Source organism: Lissotriton helveticus, chromosome 3_1 (assembly GCF_964261635.1).
Source record: "Lissotriton helveticus chromosome 3_1, aLisHel1.1, whole genome shotgun sequence".
Lineage (NCBI taxonomy): Eukaryota > Metazoa > Chordata > Amphibia > Caudata > Salamandridae > Lissotriton > Lissotriton helveticus.
In genome coordinates this window covers 541,134,199-541,147,271 of record NC_136061.1, presented here as the reverse complement: position 1 = coordinate 541,147,271, position 13,073 = coordinate 541,134,199, and the positions used below count along the sequence as shown (strand labels likewise).

Below are 13,073 nucleotides of genomic sequence, written 5' to 3'. Positions count from 1 at the left end.
CTTGTCAATAAAAATTTAAAAAAGGAAAGATGCTATATAAAGCGCTCTGATACCCATACCGAGTCAAGTTTGCGCAATATAAAACTCTGTAAAATAAAAAAGGCACTTTGATATACTGGCTGTTGTAGTTGTTGACCACGTGGCTCTAATGTTCTGTTCTGACCTGTCAATCTTTCTAATCTATTTCTTTATATCACTAACAGTAGAACATAGTACATTGTAGTAAAATTATCGACAGGTGTGCACTATATCAAACTTCACAATGCAGCCTCATAGCTGGTAGTGTTTATGGTACAAATAATTCCCACATTCACTGTGATGATGTATTCTTACCCGTCCCTAGCTGTGGCTAGACTGAAATGGTGTACTACATCCCTTCTGGTACTTTCTTGAATTTTTAAATACATCTTTGGGCACATTCTCCTTTCATGAACTCCAGTTCCAGTTCCATTACTTGCAAAAATAACACTCTAACATGCAGCAGAGCACACTTTACATACATCAAACAGTAGACTGATATGTTTTTTAAGAGGCACTTTTAATAATGCAATGACTTGGAACAAAGAGCGTAGATCTGATCCAGCTCAAGATCTGATTGACTAATTCATGAGTCATATCTTATAACTTTTGTGTTCCTCTGATGCTATTGTTACTTCATTTTGGAGCTCATGTCTAAACCAGTAAATTACATGCTCTTTTGTTTATTTGATTACTGTATTTACTTGAAGATGTCTACTTTATTCCTTTTTCTTTTTATGACCCAACTTGCGTTATGCCTTATAATTGGCTCTACAGACCGCGTTGCATGTGGTTCTATTTCCACATTTAGTGTAGTACTGTTATGTAAAACTCATCTTTTTGTCTTTTTTCAGTTGACATGAACTTTCAACGTTTGTAAAATGTTCTGTCACATTATAGGTCGTGTCCATCCTATACAAAACCATAAGTAAATAAATAAAATAATTCCCATTATTACTATAACCACGAAGTACAACCAACAAAGAGAAACAACATTTCTCAATGACACAAAGATGGAAAATATGTTATGAGGAACATTGCACACACATATAGAACAGTTCTGATTTAACACATTGCTGGGCAAATTTCTTTTCGCAACACTTGCCTCTTAAAATGCTAAATAAACAAAACACATTAAACCGAGCTTTTCATATGCAGCTATTAACAGCAAATCACAGACACAATAAAGGTATCTACATCTACAGGTAAAGTCAGAAATGGCAGATTAATAAAAATGTCACTCTGGATCAGCAAAAATAAAGCCCTGGCTTCACTTTCCCAGACACTAGTAGCATCTTAGCGCATTCTCATCATCTTGAGTCGGTCCAGAAGGAAGGTAGTGAGTTTCTGCATAAAGATTCAACAAGCAACCTGACGACAGGCAAAGTCACACCGCTCAGTCCTTTATATGGGCCACAACATGCTATATGCATCATCATGAACTGAACTCTGCAATCAAAAAGATTGGTCTAGAAAGTCTGATTCAGCCAACATTAGGCAAGGCAAAAAGGAATGGGAGTTTGTACACTACACAAATTTCAATAAAATAGCAGGACCTGTAATTCAATGCAGTGTTTGTAGGCCTCTCTGCTTTCTATATGTTTCACAGTACTAACATCATCCCTTTCAACAGTGGCCATTGTAGTTTCATCCATTTCTTGTCTTAGCCCTTAGCCATAGTCCACACTACTCACACTCCATTGCCCAGACACAAAACATTCAAAATAAAAAATATATAATATTGCTGTGCCAAAATAGCAGCCATATATACTACTGCCATAACCATAGGTCCTTCTGTTTGTTGTCACTCCTAAAACAGGCCCCATAGTTATCCAGTATTGAGGTATCTTTCATACATTCACATGCTTAGAATCATCGCCGCCGACGAGGTGGGAGTCTCGCGGTACAAAAATACATATTCATTACAGTCATAATAACATCACACTATAGGCTATAGTAGATAGCAAAGTCACTACACTAGCCTATCTTAGTCCTTTTGCAAAAAGAACCAAACTTGGAAACCAGCCAATCAGGCAGCAGCACCCTCTTAGAACCTTCCCCACAGAGAGGCAAACCCTCAGATTTTCTACCGCACCTCGTGTGTTAGGGAGTCTCCCTGAGCTCTGCTCAGTTTTTTCCTTAAAACTTTACTTCTTGAGAGAAAAAATGTCTGATTCTTCTAAGAAAAGTTTGTTTTTGGCCTGTTCTTCATGTGGGAAGAAGAGATTACACTTTGAGGATCCACATAAAGAATTTATCTATTGCCTTTACCCAGCACACAAGGTCAAGGATTGCAGGATCTGCAGAACCTTTCCTGCCAAGACCTTGAAGGATCGAGAGGGACGTCTGTTGGTTTGGCTGGAGAAATTAAAGGCGTCGTCTGGGGTGGTGTCTGAAGGAGAAGCAGTGTAAGTCCTCAAGCCTCCACCCCCCTATCCAAGAAGAGGGATAAATCTGGAGACCCACCTGAAAAGCAGAGTAAGGCCCTGAAGAAATCTCATTCTGAGATGGGTCACTCTTACTCAAAAAAAGAAAAGTCCTCATTCTCTTCTGAGGTAAATTCTGGAGAAAAGGTGAAGGTTTCATTGAAAACTACCCCAAAATCTCTTCCTGAGCCTCCGTCAACGTCTAAAACCGCTTCGTCAACGAGAAAATCTCCACAGAAGGTGAGTAGCTCTTCAACTTCAAAGAAAAATGCACCGTTGACGAGAATACCGTCGACGGCGCCGTCGACAATTATTCCATCGCCGTCGACGATACCCATCACATTGACGCCTGCTTCGTCGTCGACGATGCCGCCGCCGTCAATTCATCTTTTGTCGACGAGTACCCCGTCGACGATGCTACAGGTCCCGTCGAGGATTGTACTCTCGACGATGAGCCTGCCGTCGACGACGACATCAACCTTGACGTCCACGACCACATCGTCGACGATGACTTTTCCATCAACCGCATCTATGATTACAACGTCGACGATGTCATCTAATATGGCAAGTTCCACAGAATCTGATTCGCCATCCATGTATATTTCAGCTACACTGAAGCGTAAAAGACCTGCGCCTTTACAAATTACGCCAGTTTTGAGCTCCAAATGTACATCTTCCAGGCAATTTTACCAGGATGTTTCTCACATTTCACCTTTACCTCCTAGCCATTTTTTTGAGTAATCTGATGATGTTGATCCCTCTGGACAAGCACATGACCCTTCTCAACTCCGGATAAAATATCTGGAGGATGACAAGGAAGAGGAGTTTTATGAACCATGTGAGCCTTTAAGAGGACCTCAAGAATCGTTCCACCAAGAACCTATGGTTCAGGTGCCTGCAGCTTTGCTTCAAGACCTTACAGCAATGTTACAGGACTATAATAACCGTTTTCATCCAGTCACAGTTCCAGAAAGAACTCCTGTACCTACAGAGATGCAACCTGCGACACCAGTCTCAGATCCTCAGGTAGCGTTGCCTTCACGATTACTGCAGGATGATGACGGAGACACGTAGAAATTCCAAATTCGCCCACTACTGTGGATGAATGGGACGAATATCTTATCCCAAAACCAGCTTCACCAGTTCCTCTAGCTGTTGACTCCCCTCCTGAAGACATAGGAGGTTTCCATGCGATTATGGAAAGGGCGGCCTCTAGATTCCATCTTTCAATGCCAGTACAGAAGACGGAATGCTTTCTATATGATTTTAAAGATCTGAACAGAAAGTCCACCCGCTCAAGTCCTATAATTGATCATATCTGGGAGGAAGGGGTGAAGATTATGAAGACTTTGTTTTCCATTCTGGCGATCCTCCCTAGAACTGACAAAAAATACAAGGCGCCAGATGACGCCCCGGCCTGCCTTTCTGTTCACTCTAAACCAGACTCCGTTATCTCTCAAGCAGCACAGAGAAAGTCTCGGAATCCTTCTGCTCCAATAACGGCTCCACCTGACTAAGACGGTAGACGCCTTGACAACATAGGCAAACGCTTTACAACCATGGCAGGCGCTACAGTTCGAGCTACGAATTGTTTGGCTATCTTAGGCAGATACGATCGACAATTATGGTCGGACATTTCCCCTTATACAGAATATCTGCCTGATGACAAGAAAATACAAGTAAAGAAAATTCTCATGGAGGGTGAAAGAGCTGCTTCTGAAGTCATCGATATCTCTGTGGATATAGCTTCTCTTGGATTTCATCAACTTGCCGGAGCAGCTACCCTTAGGCGCCAGGGTTGGCTGAAATCCACGAACTTTCGCCCTGAAGTCCAAAGAAAAATTCTGGACATGCCCTTTGATGGCGATCTATTATTTGGTAAACACGTAGATGAAGCATTACAAGAGATAAAAAAGGGCACCGTAACTGCTAGATCATTGGGTACCTTGCAGTATAGAAAGACACCTTTTCGAGGAGCAAGAGGCAGAGGTTCTTAGTCCTATCGGGGAGGTTACCAGAAGTACCAGCAACAAGGTGGCCAGGGCCGATACGGATATCATTATCAACAGCAACAGCAATCCTATAGAAATCCTCCAGCGGCCGATTACAGGCAACAGGGCAGGAAACGTCAACCTCTTAATTAATTAATTAATTAATTAATTGTGGGTTTCTAAAGCGCTAGAATCGACTCCCGAAGGAGTATCTCTGCGCTGTAGACCGCTGGGGAACACGTCCTGGCTTTCCCTGTGAGATGGTCCCTACTGGGTATCTCCAAGGTGAAACCAGGCATCCCCGGCGTATGTGGGGGGCCGTTGTGGAGATGAGGCAAGCTAATGCCCAGAGTTGCCGAGTGTGATCCCTGGTTAGAGTAGGCACGGAGGCGAGAATTATCGATTCCGCTGACCCTGGTCCTCGACCCTGCCGCGTCGGGAATAGAACCCTGGTCCCAGGCCGTCCTCTGCTTCCGGGTCTGCCGCCTCTAACCAGTGAGCCACACCACTCCACCTCTGGGCAGAGATTCTGCCAGAAAACAGTGACAATCTCATTGCACCTGCACCAGATATGCCACAAGTATCCAAAATTCCAAGGATTTCCCAACATCTCAAAAATTGGAAGGAAATAATCACAGACAAGTGGGTATTGGATATAATAAAATTCGGTCACACCCTGGAGTTCACCAAATTTCCCCCTCCTCATCCACTTTTAAAGAAAAACCCACTTCCTCTACTCAGAAGAGAGGTTAAAGGTATGCTGTGAAAAGGGGCGTTAGAAAAGGTTCCTCGCTCTCAAACAGGAAAGGGATTTTATTCTTGCTTTTTTCTGATAAAGAAAACATCCGGGGATTGGAGACCAATTTTGGATTTGAGAATGTTAAACAAATACCTTAAGAAAAAATCCTTTCACATGGTAACACTCCAGGAAATCCTTCAGCTTCTAGATCATGCGGATTTTATGGCAACATTAGATCTTCAAGATGTGTATTTCCACATCCCAATCCATCCCAAACATCGAAAGTTCCTGAGATTCACTGTGGCAGGTGCACATTTCCAATTCAAAGTCCTTCCATTTGGCCTGCGCTCAGCTCCAAGTCTTCACAAAATTTCTCGCTCCGGTAGCAGCTCATCTCAGGTTACAAGGCATCCAACTATTCCCATATCTGGACGACTGGCTGATAACAGCTCCATACTTTTGTCAGGCTTCTCTCGCAACAGCAAAATGCCTACACGTTTTTCACTCTCTGGACCTCTCCCTAAACGTCCAGAAGTCAAGCCTTTATCCTCCCCAAATAATTCAATTTCTGGGAGCAAAACTAGACACTGTTCAAGACAAAGCATTCTTGTCCTCAGACAGAATATGTCGCCTCATTTCTCTGGCATCAGATCTTCTAAAAAGAAAGTTTGCTTCAGTGAGACTGGTCAATTCTTTTCTGGGGATATTATCATCGGCAATTCTGCTTGTGCCTCATGCGCGGCTAAGATTGAGACCAATTCAAGAGGAGCTGGACAATCAGTGGCTCCAAATCTCTGGTTCGTTCGAAGACATAGTTCAAGTAACTCCTGTTATGAAAGAAACTCTTTCTTGGTGGAGGTTTTCCAAGAATGTCTCCGTAGGGCTCAGTTTTCAACCTCCAATTCCAGATTTCATCCTCACTATGAATGCTGAATGAGGTGCCCATCTTTAAGACCTCAGCATAAGAGGAAAATGGTCTACAGCAATGGCAAACATGCCCATCAATTTTTTTGAGCTACGTACAATTTTCCTGGCCGTGCAGTCTTTTCTACCTCGACTCCAAGGGTCTACAGTTCTCATCAGAACCGACAACACCACTTGCATGCATTACTTAAACAAGCAAGGAGGTACCAGATCTCACATTCTGACCCAAGAAGCTCAAAACATTTGGAAGTGGCTTCTCTTGCACAATATTGCAATCAAGGTGGAACATCTTCCGGGAGTACAGAACACCTTGGCAGACACTCTCAGCAGGACAACGAAATCTTGCCACGAATGGGAACTGAATCGAATGATTCTGGAAAATGTCTTTCAGAAGTGGGGCAAGCCAAATCTGGATTCTTTGCCACCAAGAGCAATCAGAAGTTCCCTTTCTTCGCGATTTGGAAACGGGAGAAGGGCTCCTGGGGAAATGTTTTCTTGATGAGATGGACGGGAATTTTGGCTTACGCGTTCCCTCCTTTCCCTCTGATCCCGAGACTTCTACACAAAATAAAAAGGGAACCATGCTGCAAGATTCTGGTTGCACCAAAATAGCCACGTCAGCACTGGTTCACAGAACTTCTCCTTCTCTCCAAGTGCAGGCCATTCCGCCTTCCAATAATACCGAATCTGTTGTCAATGAGCGTAGGCCAAATTCTTCATCCTTGCCCATCTCAACTACGGCTCCATGCTTGGTTCCTGGATTCACAGACTTCAAAGATATAGACTTACCTCAAGAATGCAGAGACATTCTGAAGAAAGCAAGAGCCCCTTCTACATTATGGACCTATGCCTTAAAATGGAAGAGATTCTGTTACAGGTGCAGCAACAACGACTTCCGCTGGAATGTTCTCCCGATAAGGTTTTGCCTCATTTTTTGTCATTATCTAAGTCTGGTCTCATGTTCGCTTCTGTTAAATTGCATCTGGCCGCAATTTCTACGTACAGACGATCCTCAGGGGCGGCATCACTTTATTCCAATCGTCTCATTAAGCAGTTCCTGAAAGGCCTTTTTTTAGAACCTTCCCACCTATCAGAGCTCCTCCTCCGGAATGGAGACTGAATATGGTTCTACAACAACTAATGAAACATCCATTTGAACCCATTCATAAAGCAGATTTGAAATATCTCTCTTGGAAGACAGCTCTACTATTAGCGCTCACCTCTTCCCGACGAGTGAGTGAAATACAGGCGTTCACTATAAGACAACCATATTTGAAGTTTACCAATGATTATGCCCTTTTGAGAAAAAAACCCACGTTCATACCTAAGGTTCCTACTTCGTTTCATGTCAACGAACCTGTCATATTGCGGACATTCTTTCCTAATCTGTCTTCCGCAGCGGAAAAGCCATTCCATACTTTGGATGTCAAAAGGTGCTTGAAATTCTACATATCTTGGACTGTGTCCATCAGAAAATCTGACCAGTTATTTCTCTCGTATGGTGGTCACAAGCCAGGATCAGCTGTATCAAAAGCTACTATCTCAAGGTGGATTGCATCCGCTATTCAATGATGCCATTGCAAAGCAGGCCATCCATTGTCAAATAAGCCTAAAGCTCATTCTACCAGGGCAGTGTCCTTGTCTACGTCATTGTTCGCTGGTGTGTCTTTGGACAAGATTTGCCGTGCTGCAACCTGGAAAAGTGTGCACACTTTCACTCGGCATTATTGCCTGGATCTGGCAACAGAAGCTGAGCCAGCAGTTGGGCAAGCAGTACTACGAAACCTTTTTAGATAAGGTAAGCCTTATGATATGAGTATTTTGTTTCTGCCATTGTACAATTCATTCTCATATATAACTATTGTTGCGTATATGTATAACTTACTCTTTACTTTAGTACAGATATGTATATATAGATTTGTATATGTGTGTATATATATATATATATATATATATATTTTTTTTTTTTGCACTAGTTGGTATGGTGTACTTTGGATTTTTCTAATGATACCCACCATCCACTATGCATCTATGTATTATTTACTGCTAGCTACTCTGATTATAAGCATGTGACTCTATGAAAGATACCCCAATACTGGATAGAAAAATGAGTTACTTACCTGTAACTTCAGTTATCCAGTATTGGTATCTTTCATTGATTCACATGCGACCCACCCTCCTCCCCGGAGAGGCTTACCTTATCATTATGGCATACTTACTGTCACTTGTGCTACGAAAATCTGAGGGTTTGCCTCTCTGTGGGGAAGGTTCTAAGAGGGTGCTGCTGCCTGATTGGCTGGTTTCGAAGTTTGGTTCTTTTTGCAAAAGGTCTAAGATAGGCTAGTGTAGTGACTTTGCTATCTACTATAGCCTATTGTGTGATGTTGTTATGACTGTAATGTATATGTTTTATTGTACCGCGAGACTCCCACCTCGTCGGCGGGGATGAGTCTAAGCATGTGAATCTATGAAAGATACCAATACTGGATAACTGAAGTTACAGGTAAGTAACTCGTTTTCTTCTATATCAAGGAGTCATCAAGAGTGGAACAATGAAAAAGTGGTCACTGCATAGGGCACAGAAAACCCTCATTAAGCAGGCCTGAATAGGTGCAGTTGGTTTCACTGGTTTTTCACTAAGCAATTCCCTTGCCTGGCACATAGCTCCAAAGGTTGCACATCTTTGAAGGTCATGTTGTCTCAGGCTGTACAGTCCAGCAGGGCCAGAGCACAAAAACATCCTAGACCGCTATCTTAGATTGAGTTGTAAGACCCATTTTCTATGTTGGGCAACCATCCTCCGTTCTGGTTGAGACAAGTAGGCATTCTGACTCATGCATTTGGTAGGTTAGATGTACTTGAGAACCAGGTAAGACAGGAATAATTGCTCACATGTATTTTCCATTAAACATGTGCAGAAGAGTGTATATGGTAAGAGTGATTGCAAATCTAGCTGATTGAGAGAAGTCTGTTGTGAGAGAAAAAAGACTGAGGAAAAACTATGGAATGTAATCCAGCTCCAAATAATTACCCGTTGGTAAGATTAATCCAGCTATTTGCAGCACTTCCTGCCACAGTACACTCTGGTTATATCAGTAGTCTGGATTTTGAACATTGTATGAAAGAGCCCCAGAGCAAGGTTTATAAACATCTCTCTGAGTTATTTGTACTGACAACATCTTGACCATTAGATGCACTAAGGAGGGAGGCTGTATGAGGCGGATCAGCTAAGGATGGGCATTATCTAAGTTCCTTTAATCAAAAAGGGGGGATGGGGAAAATAAACCACATATTTTGATATACCAGAGCCTCAATGAAGGTTGTCTTGGAGACCCCCTACCACACATTCAAAGTTTGCTGTGTGTATTATCGCCGCTCATGTGGCTTGATGGACGGTGTCATCATTCGGTCTGTCATTTGAGTGTTCCGTTCTCCAAATCACCCACCATCCTCCACCAGGAGGGAGACTGTTGACAGTAGTGAGAGGTTAAAATTATCTTCTATCCTGTACAGAAAAGTGTATTGAACAAAGAGAATCAGGATAGGGATAAGGCTTAAAAGCAGGAGTTGATTTTCAGTGGATAAGTAACTGGCCCACAACACCTACTGGTCTGGTCGACATGTTTTGGCAGAGAATTGCCCCTACAGATCTTTTGGCCTTCGTCAGGACCGAGGGACTGGTGCGCCTAAAGTTTTCAGACACTCAACACACAATATAGGTAAGTATGTTCACTCATCATTCTTCGTCATTGAGCATGTTCTGCTCATGACTGGTCGGTGTTATAGGCGCAGACTTTGGTCGATAACTGTAAGGAAATCAGGAAATGTAATAGCAATAGAACACTCAGTATAGTACTATTTCACGCTGATTCCCAATGCACCCAGTGAGAAGCTAATGGAGAAATAAGTGAAAGTATCACTGATAGTGACATGTACATATTATTTAGCCTATGCAACTTGTAGCGAGAAAAGTAAAAAGTAAACCATTTGCCCTTGGTAGGGTAACACTAGTGGGCCTCTTATTAGGAATGGTATCCGGATTAATCTAATCAGTGTGTACTTTAGTAGGTAACATTGTATGGTGTAGAGTCACAAGTGCACCAATAACTTATTTATAAACTGTTGGAAAATATGTGTACACCTAGAAGTAGTTTGTAAAACGTTGTAAACAACAGGATAGAGATTTTACCTTTAAAAGGAGTTCAAATTACCCCATGGGATGCGAGAGGACTAGGACTGAATGCTTTAGCCTAAGGGAAAAAAAGGACAAAGCATGGAATAGATATTCTAAGGCACTCAGTAACTAAAGGCCCTTTGGCAGACCAGCTAGAAGAGCCAGACTGGAGAGAGTAATTGGGTGAGGCCAGTGGTCTGTACACCTCCACTGACCTTGGTAAGCTTTCTCCCCCCACCGTGGCCAAGGAGGAGGGAGCCTCCTGTGCTGTGGTGTTGCGTATGGCGGCTGAGGCCTTGGGCCTTGAGCTTTCTATGGTGGCAGTTAGGACTAACCTCCTGACTCGGGTGCTTCAGCCGGCAGCAGCCTCTTCGGAGCCTCTGCTGCCGTTCAATGAGGCCCTCACATACCTCCTTCTGGGCACCTGATCCAAGCCCAGCACAGGGGCTCCTGTGGATAGGATAATTGCCCGACACCACCGCCTGACCCTGGTTGACCCCATTTTCCTCTCCTAACACCCTACCCCGAGAGCTTGGTGGTCCAAGCCGCAACATCCAAAGGCACGTTCCCTACTGCTCCCCCGATAGCGAATCCTAGAAGCTGGATCACCTTGGGAAAAATATATTTTCTTCCGCCAGCTTAGGAATGCAGTCGATGAACACCGCATGTCTCTTGGGCCGGTACACCCACTATGTGTGGGACATGGTTGCGCAGGTGCTGCCACAGTGCCCGGCCATGCAGTAGCAGAGGAGAGACACAGCAAAGTTCGCCATCCGATGTGGGCTGGATACCGCCGACTCGCTGGGTAGAATGATTTCTATGTCAGTAGCCTTGAGACGCTATGCCTGGCTTAGGTCCACTGGCTTTTCCGGGGATGTCCAATCGACCCATTTGGACATGCCCTTTGATGGCCGTTGCCTGTTTGGCGACAAGGCAGACAATGCACTCCTTGGGCCTTGCTACCAACTCTCGCCCTGTTCAGTCTGCCTTTCGCCCCTTTTGTGGCTACGCCACATTCCACCCAGGGCCACAGACCAGCGCACATTAACCAGCCGCTGCGTGTCTGGGGACGTGGGACCCAGCACCGTGCGTCTGGAGGCCAGCAGGCGTGCCAGTCCACCAGTGCCCCCTCTGCAGCAGCCTCCAAACCTTCTTAGTCTGACTTTTCAGGGCCACCAGTTGCCAGTGGGTGACGGGATCCGCCATCACCTCCCCCACTGGCACAACATCATGTTGGACAGGAGAGTTTTGCGGATAATCCGAAGGGCCTACTCCCTCCCCTTCGAGACTACTCCTCCCTCCATGCCACCAACACTCCATTGCATGTCGGTGGATCACTTGGCCCTTCTCCGTCAGGAAGTCACGGCTCTCTTGGCAAAGGGAGCTATCGAGTGAGTCCCTGCACCAGAAGTAGGTTGTGGTTGCTACTCCCACTACTTCCTAGGATCCAAGAAGGACAAAGACCTCTGGGACGTCAACCCCTTCCTCCAGAAGGAGAAATTCAAATTGTTGACATTGGCTCAGGTCCAGTCTGCCCTTGACCCTGGAGACTTGATGGTAGCGTTGGACTTGTAGGACACATATTTCCACATCCCCGTCCTGCCAGCCCACCGGCATTACCTACGGTTCACCGTAGGCCATGAGCATTTTCAGTTCACTGTGCTCCCCTTGGGCCTTACCAGTACCCCTTGAGTGTTCACGAAAGTGATGGCGGTGGTCACAGCTCATCTGCGCAGATCAGAGGTTCCACTCTTCTCTTATCTCAATGACTGGCTGTTGAAGGCAGGCTCGCCCCAGGCTGTCGTCTCCCACCTCCAGACTACGGCGGACCGCATGCATTTGCTAGGGTTCAGTCAACGTGCCGAAGTCACACCTGATTCCCACCCAGAAGCTCCTTTTCATTGGAGTTGTTCTGGACACAGCGCAGTTTCGGGCCTATCCTCCTAAGCAGCGAGTCCAGGATATTCACGCTATGATTCCGATGTTTCAGCCTCTATCCCGGATTTCGGTGAGAATACCTCAGAGGATTCTGGGTCTTATGGCCTCCTGCATCCTGCTGGTGGATCATGCCAGGTGGCATATGCGGGCTCTACAGTGGGACCTGAAGTTCTAGTAGGTGCAGCGTCAGGGGAATCTTTCCCATTGCGGCCAGATCTGGGAGGGCACTGCATCTCAATTGCAGTGGTGGCTAACGGACAAGGTTTGGGTCAACTGCAGATCCCGCTCCCTTCCCCAACCAGAGTTCACAGTTGTGACAGATGAGGCACTTCTGGGATGGGATGGCCACATGGGAGAGGCGGAGATCAGAGGCCACTCCAATTACAGAGACTCAGGATATCCAGTGGCCCCAGTGAAACTCGCCCCTAGAGCTAAGACCACATCTCTGGTTTCATTGATAGACAAGGAGGGCCATCTCAACACTGCAGGGTGACGAAAGCCCAGGATCTCACACAGGCTAGTAGAACAGGGCTGAAACATGTTGGTGACATAGGGTCATGGGACCATCACATCCGCATACCCTTGTAACATATTTTATCCTTCCCTCCTACTCTGCCAATAAAGGATACTTTTGAAGTATGTGAGGAATTGTATCTTTAAAGCAACGCCCCTTTACACTCTTTCTGCATAAGTGCTCCCTGGAATACGGTAGAGCCCACCCTGACCTTTAGGAGTCGGGTGAACCCGATGATGAAGCATTCCACTATTTGACTGGGGGAGAGTTATATAAAGTAAAGGGTCACCTTACCCTTTCCACCCCTATAAGTGAGTGCACCACCCCGTGGTGTACAACTAGTCCTATA

The 13,073-nt window shown here is 45.0% G+C and overlaps 1 protein-coding gene across 1 annotated transcript in view; it reads left to right on the top strand.

Annotated features, from left to right (window-relative positions):
• Nucleotides 1-13,073, top strand: part of GTF3C3 (general transcription factor IIIC subunit 3) — a 348,121-nt gene that overhangs the window by 211,093 nt on the left and 123,955 nt on the right. The window lies entirely within an intron of this gene.